General features: G+C 42.8%; 1 protein-coding gene across 4 annotated transcripts in view; it reads left to right on the forward strand.

Moving 5' to 3' along the window:
• The first annotated feature begins 681 nt into the window (after window positions 1-681).
• The window catches only part of SNX10 (sorting nexin 10), a 217,341-nt gene continuing 200,658 nt past the window's right edge, over window positions 682-17,364 (forward strand). For 3 of the 4 annotated variants that reach the window (XM_069211419.1, XM_069211417.1, XM_069211418.1), the window contains exon 1: window positions 744-919. The gene's annotated coding sequence lies outside the window, so the exon portion shown is untranslated. Of the gene's footprint in view, window positions 920-17,364 lie in introns of all 4 variants that reach the window. The other variant, XM_069211415.1, reaches the window with a different exon arrangement.

Below are 17,364 nucleotides of genomic sequence, written 5' to 3' on the forward strand. Positions count from 1 at the left end.
AACACTTGTAGGATCTACACAAATGACCCCTTGCTGAATTCTGAATTTTGTCTACTTATCAGAAATGTTTAGATTTCTGGGATCCAGCATTGGTTTCTCGCTCATTTCTGTCACTAACTGGAAGGAGGCTGAAAACACAAAAAATAGTAAAAATGGGGTATGTCCCAGTAAAATGCCAAAATTGTGTTGAAAAATTGGGTTTTCTTATTCAAGTCTGCCTGTTCCTGAAAGCTGAGAAGCTGGTGATTTTAGCACTGCAAACCCTTTGTTGATGCCAATTTCAGGGAAAAAAACACAAGCCTTCTTCTGCAGCCCTTTTTCCAATTTTTAAAAAAAAAAAAAATGAAATTTTCACTGTATTTTGGCTAATTTCTAGGTCTCACTCAGGGGAACCCACAAAGTCTGGGTACCTCTAGAATCCCTAGGATGTTGGAAAAAAGGGACGCTAATTTGGCGTGGGTATCTTATGTGGACAAAAAGTTATGAGTGCCAAAGCGCGAGCTGCTCCAAATAGCCAAAAAATGGCCTGGCACCTGAGGGGGAAAAGGCCTGGCAGCGAAGGGGTTAATATTCAGCGAGTTTTGCCTGGAGTAGCGGTTCGTTATCGCTGTACTACTTCTTCCGGAGCTCAAGGAGCAGTTTTTTTTCCCCAACCCCAGGGACAATAAAGCAGTCTCTTCCGCAGTGACGCGTTTTCTTCCGGGTTGTTAGGAGTCTTTCACTACGGGTGTTTGTTCATTTTATTCTAACCAATGGCAAGATTTAGGTGGGGCAGTAATCTTACCCACTCTGTTGGACCGCCCTTTTGTGTGTCAATCACTATGCTAGAATCGCCTTCGTTCTCTATAGCTGGATAGAGAGAGAGAGCAAGGCAGCAGTCCGATTCTGTTTCTCAGGACCCTCCGTGGGGAGGTGGGAGGTAAAGACCCTCGTTTTTTCCAGTCTCTTTTTGGAAATTTAGCACGTGTGAAACATGTTGCTTTACACGTTCTTCAGTCGATTAAGACGCTGTTTTATGTCTGTTGTTTCGAAACCCTTAACTGTACGTGAGTTGCACCGCGCTAATAACGTTCGAGAACAGCATATGTTTTTAGCCCTTCAAACTTACCTGGCGCAAACTATTTAGGGATGTTCTGCACATTCTTCGACTTTTCTTCTCGCTGTTAGTCTTTATTACAATATTGTGCTTGTTTGAAGTTCTCCACGCTAGTAGAAGGAGGAGGTTTAGATGAGCTGGTTTTCAAATTACTCGCCTGGCTCATATATAATTCGTATTGAAGTACTGCATATATAGCCCCCCTTTTATACTCTCCGAATTTATATTCGCGTTGAAGTGGAGAGATGTTTTAAAGCATGGGCATAGTGGGCAAATGCCAAGGGCTCCCACCTTTCATTTCAGTTGGACACTTGGTAAGTGATCAGGACAGTGATTTGGCACAAGTGCTGTTGTCTTTTATTTTTATCTTTTTGCGGTTACAAAAAAAAACTGCATTCAGTTAGTCCGTGACTGGCCCGCCAATTGGTGCTCAAAGGGATTGGATGTAACATGCAATCAAAGAGATCCCCGTGACTCATTTTCTTTATAATTTGTGTTATGGGGGCAGCTCTAATTTTAAACTACATGATTACTTATAACTTAGTTTTGAGACGTACATTAATGTGGCTGTAACCTTGATGAAGATGAATGCTTCTTTAACTATTTAATATTCATTGTTGTGTTCGGAATTTATTGTGCATTAACTTGATGGTTTTAAATTACTAAACAAAAAAATGAGCCATGTTAAACTGCATCACTGACTCAGCCTTTGCACAGTTGTGAGAGTATTGCCGATGTTAAACGGACCATTGTTGCACAGGTCATAAGCATTAAGCCTGTATGAAGTGCAGATGCCCATCAGCCAAACCGACCCTGAGATGCTGGTACATTTTTCCCGGCACTGTAGTCAGACGAGAGAGAGAAAGAAATCGTAAAAAGGGAGAGCACGAAAACGAACTGTTGGGGAGGGACTGGAGAACTGGGCGAGGAGAACACAACAGTTATTGGGCCCGATTAGAAAGGGAAACTTAGACCAAAAGTCTAACTTTACTACAAGTAAAGTTAGACTTTAAATCTAAACTTAGACTTTTGGTCTAAGTTTACCTTTGTGAATCTGGCCCATGGCTTGTATTCCATTGCCCCAGAAGTCCCCACGGTTGTGAAAAAGTAGCTCCTATGAGACCGATATTAGAGAACAGTGCACTGATGTCAGAGTCGCCACTGTATGGAGGTTTAAGGGACAGGCTTATGTTTTTAGTGAGGCTCTTTTGATTTTCTTAGTTACTTTTACCTGTGGTGGTTGCCTGGGGGGTTGGTGTACTTCTGAGTGCTCCCCTCATCGTCATTTGTATTGTAACATTTTGTTTAATGAAAATAGAGAAGTGCCATGCGCACTATCGAGAGTACTTGTTTGCTTTTGAAAATTGACGACAATCTCTCAATAGATGTTTTGTAGCATGCTGAGAAGTGTAGGTACTCAGTACCAGGCCGTACCTGCACTTTCAAAGCATTTCCTAGCATACTATTTGCGTTGCTTCATGGTGCATCGACAACAGTAGCTTGTCAAGCACGTATTCGATTGGAATGTTAGTGGGTAAGCTATTATCCATCATGAGCTATGGTGTTGGTTAGCACATCGCCTTGACCATATTTAAGTAAATGTCACCCGCAGAATTACCTGTTGCAAAAACTGTATTGCACAATCAAGGATTTACAGAAGAAACACTGACATAGAGGAAAGATCACTCCGACCACAGATTCAATTTACCTTCCTTTTTTTTTTATTTTATTTTTTACACCAAATAAGCAAATGATCAAACACAAATCAAGTCAAAAACTGCAGTCCACACACACAACAACAAGCCACTAGTAGCCTGACCGAAACAACATTCCAGACAACAATAGAAGAATTAATCACTCAAACCACAAGATCTACATGAATGGTCAATGCAGATTTAAGTCTTCAGTGATAACTTTACACAAAAGTGAACAATTTACATGTCACTGACATTAAAAGAAATTGGTCTAGGTACTCTTAATGGATCTCCACGCATTCACAACATCAAGGATATTGGACACAGACTTTGCACATAGGTAACGCAAGATGAGGTGACTACTGCCTAGGCAGGTGAGTCCTTGCATAACAGATGGTAACCCAAATGGCAACTCAGTCCCTTCTTGATGTCCACTCAGGCATCTATGGTGGACGCTGTTCTTGTTTGCTTTGTCTTCAGGATTCTCTTTTTATTCCTCACGCTTTTTCTGTGTCCTATTCCCACATTATGTACCAGTTCTACCTCTGCAAGTAATTTGGAGTGAAATTGTTACAGTACTTGCAAGTCAGTAAAGTTATTCCCTTCGGTTTGTATGCACATTCTCATAAGGGCTCTCTGTGGATCATGAACTGGCAAACTTTAATCATGTCTTGATGTGTTAAGATGGATCGTTTCGTTTCTGTTTCCCACTGCCTTTGGAGGAGTTGGTAGGGTTCTCTGCAGCCCATATTTGTCTCGATATACCCGTAATAGTTGGGGGAAGCAGCAGGGTTGAGTAGTAGCAGATTGCTTTATTCTTTTTATCTTCTTTATTCTACCCATTGTTACTCCTCTAAATTTTCTTCTAAGCTACTGTCAGAGTAGGCACGAGATTAGCTTTGGGCTCTTGTTTGCAGGTTGGTTCCAAGGTCTCAGGGCTGGTGCACTCTGTTTTGGTCTTGAGTAGGGGAGAAGAAAGCACAGGCACGCTTGTGGGTGTTGCGAGTAGGTGGTGGTTTGGGTCTACCCAAACCCTTACAAATAGGGCACCATCTGCTCTTCATTAGATCCAGCTTCAAGGTACGTAGGCAAGGGTCCTAACTGCCATAGTGGCACCTAGAAGGTCCCTGCAAGGATGTACTAGAACCAGTCTGTTGTTGTTGTCGTCTCAGGCTCTTTTTCTGGAGTGCAAAGGTGCTCATATAGGGTGGTGTGAGCTAGTTGCTGGCACAGGGTAGGCATGGACAGTAGCTTAATTAATAACTTCCCTTTTTCGACATTATCACATTGTGCAGATTGGGCTGCGGCTGTCTGGAGTAGCAGATAGATATTTCCTAGTCCTCCTTCCCCGTGCTCACATACAGAGTCCTCATTAGTGCGTCAGTTTGTCATAAGACTAGCGTTGGCTCACTCTTTCCTTTTAAGCCCGTTGTCTGTGCCAGCATTCTGTTAATTTGGTAAACTTCTATGTTAGGCTTGTTGCGATTCTCCATTGTTGCAGATTCACCTGCTTCGTTACAGCTATCACTATGAAATATCCTGCAGCAGCTTGATGAGATAGATTGCTCCTCTGAGCTGCATTTTTGGGACACACGCCTGATGTCGCTGCTCGCATACCATAGGCATCTAAAGATGTGTATTGATGTGCACTCTCTAATAAAAGTGTGCTTTTACTGGAAGCAATGTTTACTGTATGCCAACCAATAACAAAATATACATAAGAAACAATTGTTCCCAAAGACTAAAGGCCTTATGTATCGAAGGGTTTTACTGATTCTGTCTCTGTGGGAAAATGTGTTAGTACGTATTGGTCTTAATTTGTTAACAAGTAGGTTTCAATAACTATTTAATATAAAAGGTGCAACACCCCTAGGTACAACACATTACGGAAGCGGTGTATCGTACAGATCAAAGAACATAATCGTATGGCGAAAAAAAAAATTGGTATGAATGAACACAAAGGAAAGTTATGCAGAGAAAACGAAAACACTGTTTCTTATGGTATCCGATAGATGCACAATCAAAAGATAAGAGTATTGCAAACGCAAAATTGATGCTAATAGCATAGTATACAAAAGCATGACAACTGCTATATAAAGCAAAGAGGGAAAACAAGGGGTGAATCAAATTGGAACCCAGTTGAGGCAGATAAACTAGCTGCCCAAAAGGTTCATAAATGTGCATTGTGAGATTAGAGTACGTTTTGACACTTGTGGTAGTCCTCAATTTGACTTGTAAGGACAAAGGAATTGCTACAGTGTCCATCCCTTCACATTAACTCTAATGATACTTGGGTATGGAGATACTAAAAGTCAAGGTATGAGCCTAAGAAAGAAGCATGTTGCTGGTCATTTTCTTAAAAATGGGTACTGAATCATTACTAATCACAAAAAGAAAAAAACATAGAATTTATGCAGAGGTGCAAACGGAACTACTCGCTTCGTCCTTGTCTAAGGCTAGTTTTATTTGGGTAGTGCTGTTTTGCCACTGACTGACATCTTTGTTGCCTGACTCCAACCCAGAGCCTCGTTAAAAAGATTGTTTTTTAAATTACTCAGGGCAACTTGTGTTTGGGGGAAATTTACACCAATGCCCTAATTCCTGTGCTAAGGACTATCGGGTTAATTTTCAGGCAGCCACTGAACACTTAAAAACCCGTGTGCCTGTGATATCTTGTGTATGAGTCTCATGACATAGAACGAGGAGCACAAAGATATTTGGTTTGTTTAGTTTTAATGTCAGGCCGGCATTCCAGGTTCAGGTCTATTGCAACTGGTGGTCAGTTACTTTTGACTGACCACTGCTGTAGATGGATGTGATCCTGGTAGTTGGCCCCATCTTCTCCAGCCGTGAATAAACTTTGTTTAACCTTTTATACTGCTTCCGGATCATCCTTACTTCACATATTTGGCAATAAAGGAAAACTTCAATCCTTTCACTGCCAGGCCTTTTCCTCCTCAGGTGCCAGGCCTTTGTTTTGCTCTTTGGGGAAGTTCGCGCTTGGGCCCTCATAACTTTTTATTCACAAAAGCTACCCACGCCAAATTTGCATCCTTTTTTTTTTTTTTCCAACATCCTAGGGATTCTAGAGGTACCCAGAGTTTGTGGGTTTCCTTAGAAGAGACCAAGAAATCAGCCAAAATACAGCTAACATTTTTTGTTGTTGTTGCAAAAACAGGGAAAAAAGGGCCGCAGAAGAAAGCATGTTTTTTTTTTTTCCCCCCTGAAAATTGCATCAACAAAAGGTTTGCTGTGCTACAATTACCGGCTTTCAGGAACATGCAGACTTGAATCAGAAAACCACATTTTTCAACACGATTTTGGCATTTTACTGGGACATACTGCATTTTTACTATTTTTTGTGTGCTTTTATCCTCCTTCCAGTTAGTGACAGAAATGGGTGTGAAACCAATGCTGGATCCCGGACAGCTAAACATTTCTGAAAAGTAGACAGAGTTCTGAATTCAGCAAGGGGTCATTTGTGTAAATCCTACAAGGTTTTCCTACAGAAAATAACAGCTGCTATAAAAAAAAAATATTGTAATTAAGGTGAACAGAAACAGCCATTTCACCCCACTTTTTTACTCTGTAACTTTTACCTGCAATGTTAGATTTTCAAAAGCAATGTACCGTTATGTCTGCTGGACTCTTCTGGTTGTGGGGATGTATAGGGCTTGTGGGTTCACTAAGAACCCTAGGTACCTAGAGCCAATAAATGAGCTGCCCCTTGCAATGGGTTTTCATTGTATACGGTATACAGCAATTTATTTGGTAAAATATAAAGAGTCAAAAATAGGTGTCAAGGAAACCTTTGTATTTCCAAAATGGGCACAAGATAAGGGGTTGCGAAGCAGTGATTATTTTCACATCTCTGAATTCCGGGGTCCCCCTACTAGCATGTGAATTCCAGGACATTTCTCAAACAGATTTTTTTTTTTACACACTGTCTTAGATTTGGAAGGAAAAAATAGAGAAAGACAAGGGGCAATAATAATTGTTCTTCTTCCCCCAAGTCTCCCAATAGAAATGGTACCTCACTTGTGTGGGTATGCCTAATGCCTGCAACAGGAAACACAACATGGACACATCACATTTTTACATTGAAATCTGACCTTTGCATTTTTGAAAACTAGACACCTAGCGGAATCCAGAATGGGGTGACTTGTGGGGCTCTCACCAGGTTCTATTACCCAGAGTTCTTTGCAAACCTCAAAACTTGGCGAATAAAAACACTTTTTCTTCACATTTCGGTGACAGAAAGTTCTGGAATCTGAGGGGAGCCACAAATGTCCTTCCACTCAGCATTCCCCCAAGTCTCCTGATTAAAAATGGTACCTCACATGTGTGGGTAGGCCCAGTGCCCGCAACAGGAAATGCCCCAAAACACAACGTGGACACATCACATGTTCCCAAAGAAAACTGACCTGTTTTTTGCAACGTGCCTAGCTGTGGATTTGGCCCCTAACTCAGCCGGCACCTAGGGAAATCTTTTCCTCACAGACTCCTCTGCAAACCTCAAATATAGTTAGAAAAAATCACATTTTCCATACTTTTCTTTATTGGATCACTGTGCCAGTACAAATTTCCAGCCCCGGGCACAACACGTTACAACACTCACATCAACAGAATGCCATTCAAGGGCCCATCACTTTCATGCGCCCACATGCCTGACACAGCAATCACACCAGCTGATGGGAGTCTGTGGACTGGCGTTTGGCTAGCAGTGTGTTTCAATGGCCAACAGCAAGTCACTGTTTACAACGCCACTCCACGCACACCACCATCACTTTTTTTTTTAACAAAGAAACCGCTCACTAATTATAAATAAGTAAGAAATTACAAACAGAAAAGCTCTAACTAAATCATGACAGTAATGCCAACTGTATAACTGAACATATGAAAATATTGGTGGTTTACGCTTGCAGTATTTTCCAAAAAGAAATTTTGGTGTGGTAACTCCTGAAACAGCCGGCCACAAGCAGCCCAGGCTTTGAAGGACAATCAGGGCAGTACATCAGTGTCTCCCTCCGGATACCTCTTCAGGCACAGACTCTACATTTCTTAGCGGGAAAGTCTTTTTTGGGAGTGGGAGGAATCTGATTAGGAAAGTGGCGATCTTTCAGTCTAGCCACATCCTCCACCACTGCTACTCTCTGAACTCTTGCATGTTCCACCACCGCAAGGCTCTGTATCACTGACTCCTGAAATTTAACACATTTCATCCTTGACTCAAGGGAACACTCCTTGAACACAATAAAAGCATTAAAAGCTGCTAAATGAAGCAAATGGATCGATTCTCACGGCTTCCCTGGCCCCGGCTGAAGACTGTAATTGACACGCTCCCTCGCGGGACGCGTCTTTGGAAATCTTTTGCTTTTGCTTCCTGGGGAGGGAGGACTCCATTTCCCGGCTTCCCTGGCTCCAGCTGGAGACTGTAATTGATGCGCTCCCTCGCGGGACGCGTCTTTGGAAATATTTTGCTTTGGCTACCCGGGGAGGGAGGACTCCATTTCCCGGCTTCCCTGGCTCCAGCTGGAGACTGTAATTGATGTGCTCCCTCGCCGGACGCGTCTTTGGAAATCTTTTGCTGCCCGGGGAGGGCGGACTCCATTTCCCGGCTTCCCTGGCCCCGGCTGGAGACTGTAATTGACGCGCTCCCTCGCAGGACGCGCCCGGGCGAAGACCGGGCCAAGACGGGCCCGTCTTCTCCCGTCATCGCCCGATCGAGGCCGGGCAGGGCTATTTACTTGGAAGAAGGTTCAAGCATCCAGTAAGAGCCTGTGGCACTTTCTTTTTTTTCTCTTCTTATTGTGGTTAACTATTATTACCTTTCCTCTCATTATGGGGAAAAGAAAGGCTGCGGATCCACCTGTGCTATTGAATGACCAAAAAAAAACAGAAAACTCGTCCCAGAATACCAGCACGGGTAGGGATTGGGACCCTAAAGCATTAGACGAGATTGACATATTACTCGAGGAAGTCGAGGCCATTTTGAAAGGCGATTCAGATCTAAACACTAATGGAAATCTGCCTACAAAGAGGGCCCGACCCAAGCAAGGAAGATACCAGAGTTTTTTTCTAGGAAGAGGAGGGGTAGAAAAGTAGACTCAGTTATTAAGGGTGATGGTGAGGAAGGTTTGTTAGACCCCAGCCCTATAATTCTATTACCCCCCCAAGGAACCTTGTATAGTGCTCCCAGCTCCCCCCTCCTCCCCCCCAGACAGGGGGTAATACTTGTGGAAGATGTAGAAGTTGTAACAACTGTACCCCTCCCCCCTTAGCCCCGAAATAAAGGTGATTCCAAATATAATATGTTCCAATCGGTATGGTCCCCTGGCTGAGGGTTGTGATATTATCATGGATCAGGTACACCCTTCGACCAATTCTGCTACTGAGGATGCTATTCAGTCTAATGATTTCCTACTGGATTGTCACCTCTTATCTAATGGTTTAGAGCTTCCTCCGGTTTGCGAAGTAAACTTATTTTACAGAGGGTCGATGAAGTTAAGTGCCTGGTACTGCAATTAGCCAAACTGGTGAAGGGCAAAATGGCACACCAGTGTGGCTGCAGTGGTCTACAGGATGAGGTGGTGGGAAAGGGGGGCGTTAAGTCTGCTGTGATTAAGTCAACTACCCCTACTAATACCATTCTTGGGGGACCTGCACATTTTTCTTAGAGTGTGGGTTTGCCTCTGTTTCGTTCGGAGGATTATCATACAAACCCTGCAAATTTTTCCACAAGTGAGAGATGGGGACCCAATACCACATCCAATAGGAATCTTATGGTGAGTTCTGTCAGTAAATCTATCCAGTCTAATGCCAAAGTTCAAGGGGGTGTAAAGCTATTGCTGATCATGTAGTTAAGGGGGCTGATACTTCCACTACTTATACTTCTGTAAATGGGCTACTACAACCTCCTACCACCATTAACTCTCCCCTTGGTAATGTTTTAGGTGGCCCACAACCTTTGATTAAAAAATTGGGTATAAAGTGTGGTGATAATATTACCTTTTATGACCAATGTTCCTAAGTTGTCATCCAGTTTACTTGAGGATCAGGAGTCTCGGATCAACAAGATCATTCATTGGTTACGTTTTCGACGGAATTGCCTCTGTCATTCGCTTGGATATTTCCGAAACAAAGAGATTTAGTCCCCCCGGGTCCAATTGCGATATAATTTCTATCCAGTTTTTTGACAAAGTATTGGTGGATCAACTTATAGCTTTTGATTTGTGTACCATCCAACCCAGGGGGCTGAATAGGGGAGTGATTTCCCTTGCACTAAAACCCGATGATGCCTTCCAATCTACCACCTATGGATGTATGGGCCATCAACAAGGAAGGGATCTCACAGTGGCAGTGGGGAACCTGCAGTCTGATCATGTCTGACTAACCACTGCACAGGAAGTACCTAATGGGGCCATTCCCGCGGCTATTCACATGGATGGACCTATTGGAACTACCAAGGAGGAGATCACAAAGATGGAAGTTAGCCCCCAGACTTATGGATTTGAGACAGATAATTCTGGCTTACCATTAATATGTTGGAATGTAGCTGGCCTCGTGAGGAAATTGGACGATCCAAATTGGATTGCATATATAAATACTCAAGATATCTTCCTATTTCAGGAGACCTGGGCAGAGGACCCTATTAATATTGATGGCTTCCTTTCATTTAATATTCCTGCTCAATCATCGGAGAAGGTGGTAGGCTGTGCAAAAGGAGGGCTTTTAATCCTTTTAAATAAGAAACTGCAATGTGACTATAAGATTTTTGGATATTGATTGTGTTGATTTAATGGGGATACAATTCTCGTTCCAACAAAATTTTAATATTATTATTAATGTTTATGCCAGATCAGTTCCTCGAGGTTCTGAGTCTCAGATTTTAGTATCACTATCTGATTATCTAGACACCTTACAACCCTCGTCTACCCTGATTATAGCAGGTGATTTGAATTGTACCTTTTGAACGTCCTGATATGCTTAGTGGGTTAACGGCCGAGGAGGATGAAATATGGGGTATTCCACAGATAACTAGTCATCGATCATGTCCGCTTTCTCGAGTGGCTGTGCAGTTGGCGTCTTTATGTTTAAAGTATGGTCTTAGAGCCTGCAATAGTTGCATGCCCTCTGACATGAATATTGCCCACACATTTAAACGTGGTAGGTCGACCAGTGTAATCGACCATTTTCTGGTGGATGTGAGATTATGGCCCCTTTTGAGGGATATGATGGTGGACTCGAGATGTGAAAGCAATCATTTTCCCTTGCTTCTTACCTTCTTAGGCGGTGCTTTTAGGAGGTCTTGTAATAATTTACGCACAATAGCCCCTTTACCTAATTTGAACAACAGCTCTAAGAAGGTAGGGTGGCCAAAGGTGATGTCTAATCCCTATTTGTTATGTGTGATTTACCAATTGTTTATTGATAACCTGGCAGTTTATGAAGATTCGAATCCAAATGATATCCCTCTTCTTGGTCTGCATGACACCATGATTACAAAAATGCAAAGCTTCTTTAATCAAAAAAACGGGCTAGACAGTGTGGTGCTGACCTGGTAAGCAATGGATGGTTTGATGAAGCTTGTTCCAGCGCAAAGTTTGGGTTAAAAAAAGCTATCTTGTCTGGGTCTCTGGGGGAGGTACAACAGGCTAGACATGTTTATAAGGAAACTACCCAAGGAGCGAAAAACACCTGTGAAGATTCTATTTGGAAGGATATAGTGGATGCCTCAAATTCAAACAATAACACATTATTTTGGGAATTGTTGTCCAGACGCCAAAGAGGGGGCAGGAATACAATTAAGAACCATATCCAACCGGAAAGCTGGGAGGACCACTTTTCCCATCTTTATGAAGAGACTGGCACTCTGCTGGCAACTAATACTAATGATGCAAAACAGGGCCCTTGCCTACATTAGATGTGAACCTTGCCTTTGATTCCTCAGGATAGGGTTTCCATGATCATGAGGACTATATCCACTTTTTATTGGAGGAAACCTTTGATGCAATCAATTCCCTTAAGCCAGGTAAAGCTCCAGGACCGGATAAGATCCCAAGTGATCTTTATAGATCTGAACCTGTTATTTGGGCCTGGTACATAAATTTATTGTCGAACCAAATAGCAAAAGGGGGCCCAATCCCAACCACGTGGAAGGGGGCAGAAATCTTTCCTATTTATAAAAAGGGCAATGCAAACCTTCCAATTAAATATAGACCGATTAGTCTAATTGATATTATACCAAAATTGTTTGCAAAAAACAACTTCTGGGAAGACTAACCAGTTGGGCCACTGATTATCAGATCCTTTCACCCCTCCAGGCAGGGTTTCGACCCAAGATTAGTACGGTGGATCAGGTATTTAGGCTGGCCATTTAAAAATGGAAATATGTAATCCTCGCCAAGCAACCCTTGTATGTTGTCTTCGTTTATTTGAGATCTGCTTTTGATTTGGTCCCTAGGGATAAACTAATGGAAGTGTTGTATAAAATAGGGACACCTGTTAGTATAATTCAAATTTTAAAACGGTTGCACGAAGACACATACGCGCAAGTGAGATGGGGCAACCAAGGTGAGCTGACTGGGAAAATCCCTATTCATAGGGGAGTTCGCCAGGGTTGTGTTCTAGCCCCATTCTTGTTTTCTCTTTTTATCAATGAGGTGGTACAGAATATGTTTTCCAGCCTGAATGATGCCCCCACCCTAAATGCCCAGAAAATCCCCATTATTCTATTTGCTGATGATTCACTCCTTATCTCAAAGACCCCAATGGGGCTTCAAACCCTTGTCCATAGATTTAATCTATTTTGGCAGAATAATGGTCTGGAGTTGAATTTTAATAAAACCAAATTGATGGTATTCCATCCTGCACCACGTAAGAAATGTACTATTATTATATTGGATGGAGTCCCTTTGAATAAGGTCAGCACATTTGATTATCTGGGTGTGAGGTTATCCAGCAAATTATGTTGGGAGGGTCAGATTAATAAAAGTGTGGGTCTTCTACAACATAGAGGGGCCTCTATTTTGCGCTTTTTTATGAGCACGACCTCTAAAACTATCCCTGGCAATTAAGATTTATGTGTCTATGGCACAGGGTGCTGCTGTCTATGGTGCAGAGGTATGGGGACCCACCAAAAGTGATAGACTAACTGTGGGTGAGAATAATTTTGCAAGGGCTTTGGTTGCGTGCCCCTGTAATACTCCACTGATTCCAATATTTTTAGATCTGGGTTTAAACCGAATAGCCAATATAATTGTCCTAAGACCTTTATTATACTGGGTAAGGCTTTGGATTGTTCCTGAACTGGATATTTTTAAGACCTCACTTCTTGAGTTGCTACGGAGGCCCAACTCGGCCTCTATCCCTTGGGTAAAGCATGTATCCAATTGGTTCCGCACTTTGGCCTTAAGAGACTTCTGTGAGAATCCCCATATTTTAGAGAACTCTCATATAAAAGTTCTGAAATCTGTATATTGGTCTCATGTGAGGAATGACTATATTTTCTGCAAATCCCTTGGCCAATTAACCAACTGTTTTATTGATTTTAAATGGTACCTACAGTTTGAATCTTATTTAGATGTGATACCTGATCTTTTAGGCAAAGGATTATATGCTAGATTTCGTTTTGGGTCTTTGCTCCTGAAGTCTCTGACGAGTGGTTGGGGACAAACTGTTACCTCTGAAATATACCTTGTGTGTGGTGGTGCCCCAGAAACAATCAAACATTTTATGTTTTTTTGCCTTCTTATTCATCCCCAAGGTCCAAATGGATTTGTAAGATTTTTCGGGAAATGGGGATGAACAAATGTGCCATAGCATTGAGGATTTTAAAAAGTCATGGGTCTAGCTCATTCATTATTGCCGTTAGTAAGTTTTTAGTAGCAGCATGGCATATACGCAACATGTTTTGCAAATAGGGAGCGACGTGGTTGATTTATGAGTTTTTATTGGGTAATTGTGTTTTAAAGTAGATTTGCTATTTAATTGTTTTAACTGGGAATGTATTGTTTTATATGTTTTTATATATCTATATCATGATTATTTATTATTGTGTTGCTTTGATGGCCTGTTGACCGAATAAAGCTTTGGTTGATGAATTAAAAATGGATCGCCATCTTTTTATACCAACCATAAGACTTACAAACAGCAATGTAAGGTTCCAACCTCTCATCCTAATCTATCAACACTACCCATGTGTTTATTGTAGTCCAAAATGCACACAGGTTTGTGCACGTCAGCAACTTGACCCCAAACAGCCACAGGTGAAGTACTCTTATCATGGTTGAGTTAGCATGTAGACATCCCTCCTGTCTGCAAATTCAGAGCTAGCAGCTCATCATTCCGCAAGTCACTGCACTGTCCCTTCTCAAGTTTTTTACAGACAAGCTCCCTTGGATAGCCTTTCGGTTAGAGCAGATTGTGCCACAAGTAACAGTGTACCCTCTGAACAATTCCTTGAACCACTGCACTCCAGTGTAGAAGTTATCTACATACAAATGGTGACCTTTGTTAAACAGTCCTCTAGCAAGTTCCCACACAATTTCCTCACTAACTGCAAAAGTAGGCAGACAGCCAGTGGAATCAATAATGGAATCCCTACCAGTGTAGACACGGAAATTCTAAACATATCCTGTACTACTTGCAGACAACATATACAGTTTAATTCCATACCGTGCCCACTACTGCCTTTGACTGCCTAAAAACCAAATGACCCTTGAACAGGACCAAAGACTCGTCCACACTTGTTTCCTTGCCTGGAACATAGACCTCTGAAAACCGATGTACAAAGTGATCAAGGACAGGTCTAATCTTAAAAAGACGGTCATGATCAGGGTGATCTTGTGGCAAGGCTAAAACATTGTCAACAAAATGCAGCATTCGAAGAAGAAGCAAATACCGATTATGAGTCATGGTTGCACGAAATATAGCCGTTGTCATCAAGGGACTAGTAGACCAATAAGAAGCTTCCTTGTCAACCCATCAAAAAAGTCAAACCCAAGAACTTTTTCATCTCTTCCAGATTTGTGGGAATCCACTGGGTAGCTCTAGACTGTGGTCTAAGTCTAGCAGAACTGCCCCTCAAATACTGCTCCGCATACAAATTAGTCTGCTCAACTATCAAAAATACATCGTCCATAAACAATTCAAAGAAATTGATAGGCAAAAAGTTTTCCATATTCACTCTACACCCTGGGAGACCAGTAAGGGCAGGCAACTTTGGCTGCTCCATGTTTGGGGCAACCCAGAGTTCAGGTCTTCCAAGGGGAAATCTTTCAGCCCCAGGCTGCTGCACTATTGGCACATCAGTGTGCTCCTCTAAAACAGGCCCTTATCTGCACTGAGAGTGGCTTCCTCACCAGAAGATTCCTCTTGGACAGAAAATTCACTGCCAGAATATCTCTCTTCCTTCTTTGCCTCAGAGTCAGTCTCATAATCATGAGAAGAAGACTACTCAAAAAGCATACCAACAACCTGCTGAGCGGTCACGCTGCAGCTAGCCATGATCCTTTCTAACAACAAATGGATTGCAACAACAACTAGCATTGTCTAAAATAAGTAATAAACAAAGTGTGGCTTTATCACAGTTATGTACTCAAAAACTATACCACTTACTTGCCTTGAAAAGCTAGACTCATCTGCAACTACTCTGCACAGACACAGAAATCAACAATGATATCCCACTAAAAAGAAAAGAAAATTAGACATAGGACAAAACAAAAATCATTGTACACAAATCAAAGGACAAGCCTGCATTTATTACACCACTTATAAAAATGTCATTCATGCATGGCAACAATACTGCTTTGAGGTCAATTGTTTTTTCGTACCTAAAACATGCAACTATGCAAACTGCAGATCAACCACTGCCAAAACCTCAAGGAGTCACAGCAAAAGGAAGCAAAAGCTTTGAACTAGAACAAAAAGGAGAAATAAACTGTTATAATCACAAATGCAAATACTTCGCCAGTTGACAAACAGCCCGCCACCAAACATTTAGAAATTTTCCCTGGAGTCTAGTTGTCTCTGCACCCCTGAGAGGCAGATGGGCCTAATAAAACCGAGGCCGATCTGCCCCAAGGGGGGATGAAATGGCCATCAGTACTGTGCCCCCTTTGGGGGGCGACCCTTGCCCAAGGGGCTGCCCCCCCACAAAAAAAAAAAAAATCCCTGGTACCTTAGTGGCCTCTGCCCCACTTGGGGGCAGATGGGCCTAGAAATAGGCCGATCAGCCCCTAATGGGGACAGAAATTGTGTAAATAATATTGCTCCCCCCTGGGGAGTGACCCTTGCCCAAGGGGCTAACCCCCCCACACAAAACACACACACACACAAGATTCCTGCCACAAAGTGGTTTCTGCCTGCCTCGGGCAGATGGGCCTAAAAATAATAAGGGGCAGAACTATCCAACAGTGCTTTGCCCCCTTTGGGGGGCAACCCTTGCTTAAGAAGCTGCCCCCCCACACAAAAAAAAACCACACACAAATACAATCCCTGGCTTCCAGTGGCTTCTGCTCCCTTTGGGGGCAGATCGGCCTAAAAATGATAGGCCGATCTGTCCCCAAAGGGGGCAGAAATAGCGATAATCATTACACCCCTTTAAGGGAGGAACCCTTGCCTAAGGGGCTGCTCCCCATAACATGAAATTGTCAAACAAATAATCCCTTGTGTCTAGTGGACATTCCTGCAGCCCAATCGCATCGCAATCAGGCAGCAGGAATGCTGAAAGAGGCATTGAGGGAAAGAAAAGTCACTAACCATCACTATCCCCAGCCGCAGGAGTAACTTTCCTGTTTTTCCGTTGTCGCGCTGGGAAGCAAGTGGCTTCCACTGTGATGGCAGCCTCTAGTGATGGATCGCACGCTGACGTCATTAGATGGGGATGGGGAGGCAGGGGTGGAAGGGTAAGATTCCATCCCTGTCCATGGGAGGGGGGCCCTCGGCGGGAGTGCTAGGGCTTCCCCCGAGGGCTGGGTGCAGAACGTAATGGTTATGTCCTCGGCACCCAAGCGGTGCTGCCTAGGATGTAACCGTTACGTCCAAGGCACCCAAGGGGTTAATAACTCTCTTGTGATGTGTTCGCTATGATTGAATATTTTTAAATTGTTTACAGTATCAGTTTGTCAATTTTCAGCAGCACTGGTGTACTTGATGGTACTGAATTGTAATTTCTAGTAAATAATATTAGAAGCACTTGTTTCAGTGTACTCTTCTAGCCTGCTACAAGCTCACCTAATTACACAGCAGGGGTCACCCTGTACTGGCACAATATATTACACCGGAAAGGGGGTAACATCGTACAGCCTTGTCCAGTATCAATCAGCACTAGCCCCATTTACCCGCTTGCTAGTGGGACACAAACCCCACCTCTATTCCTGCCTCTAGCCCCGCTCCATCCAAAGACTCAATTTGGTGAGTATCTGCACTGCTTTCTTTCCAGTTAAAGCACTGATCGGACAGGACGGTTCCTTTAGGTATGAGTGCACTCATGTGCATTGAGTTGCATGTATTTACGGAATTTGGAGTCCTAGTCCAAACTCTTGTTGGAGTAGTGTTAAAGGTTTTGGTGGA

This window comes from Pleurodeles waltl, chromosome 10 (assembly GCF_031143425.1).
Source record: "Pleurodeles waltl isolate 20211129_DDA chromosome 10, aPleWal1.hap1.20221129, whole genome shotgun sequence".
Lineage (NCBI taxonomy): Eukaryota > Metazoa > Chordata > Amphibia > Caudata > Salamandridae > Pleurodeles > Pleurodeles waltl.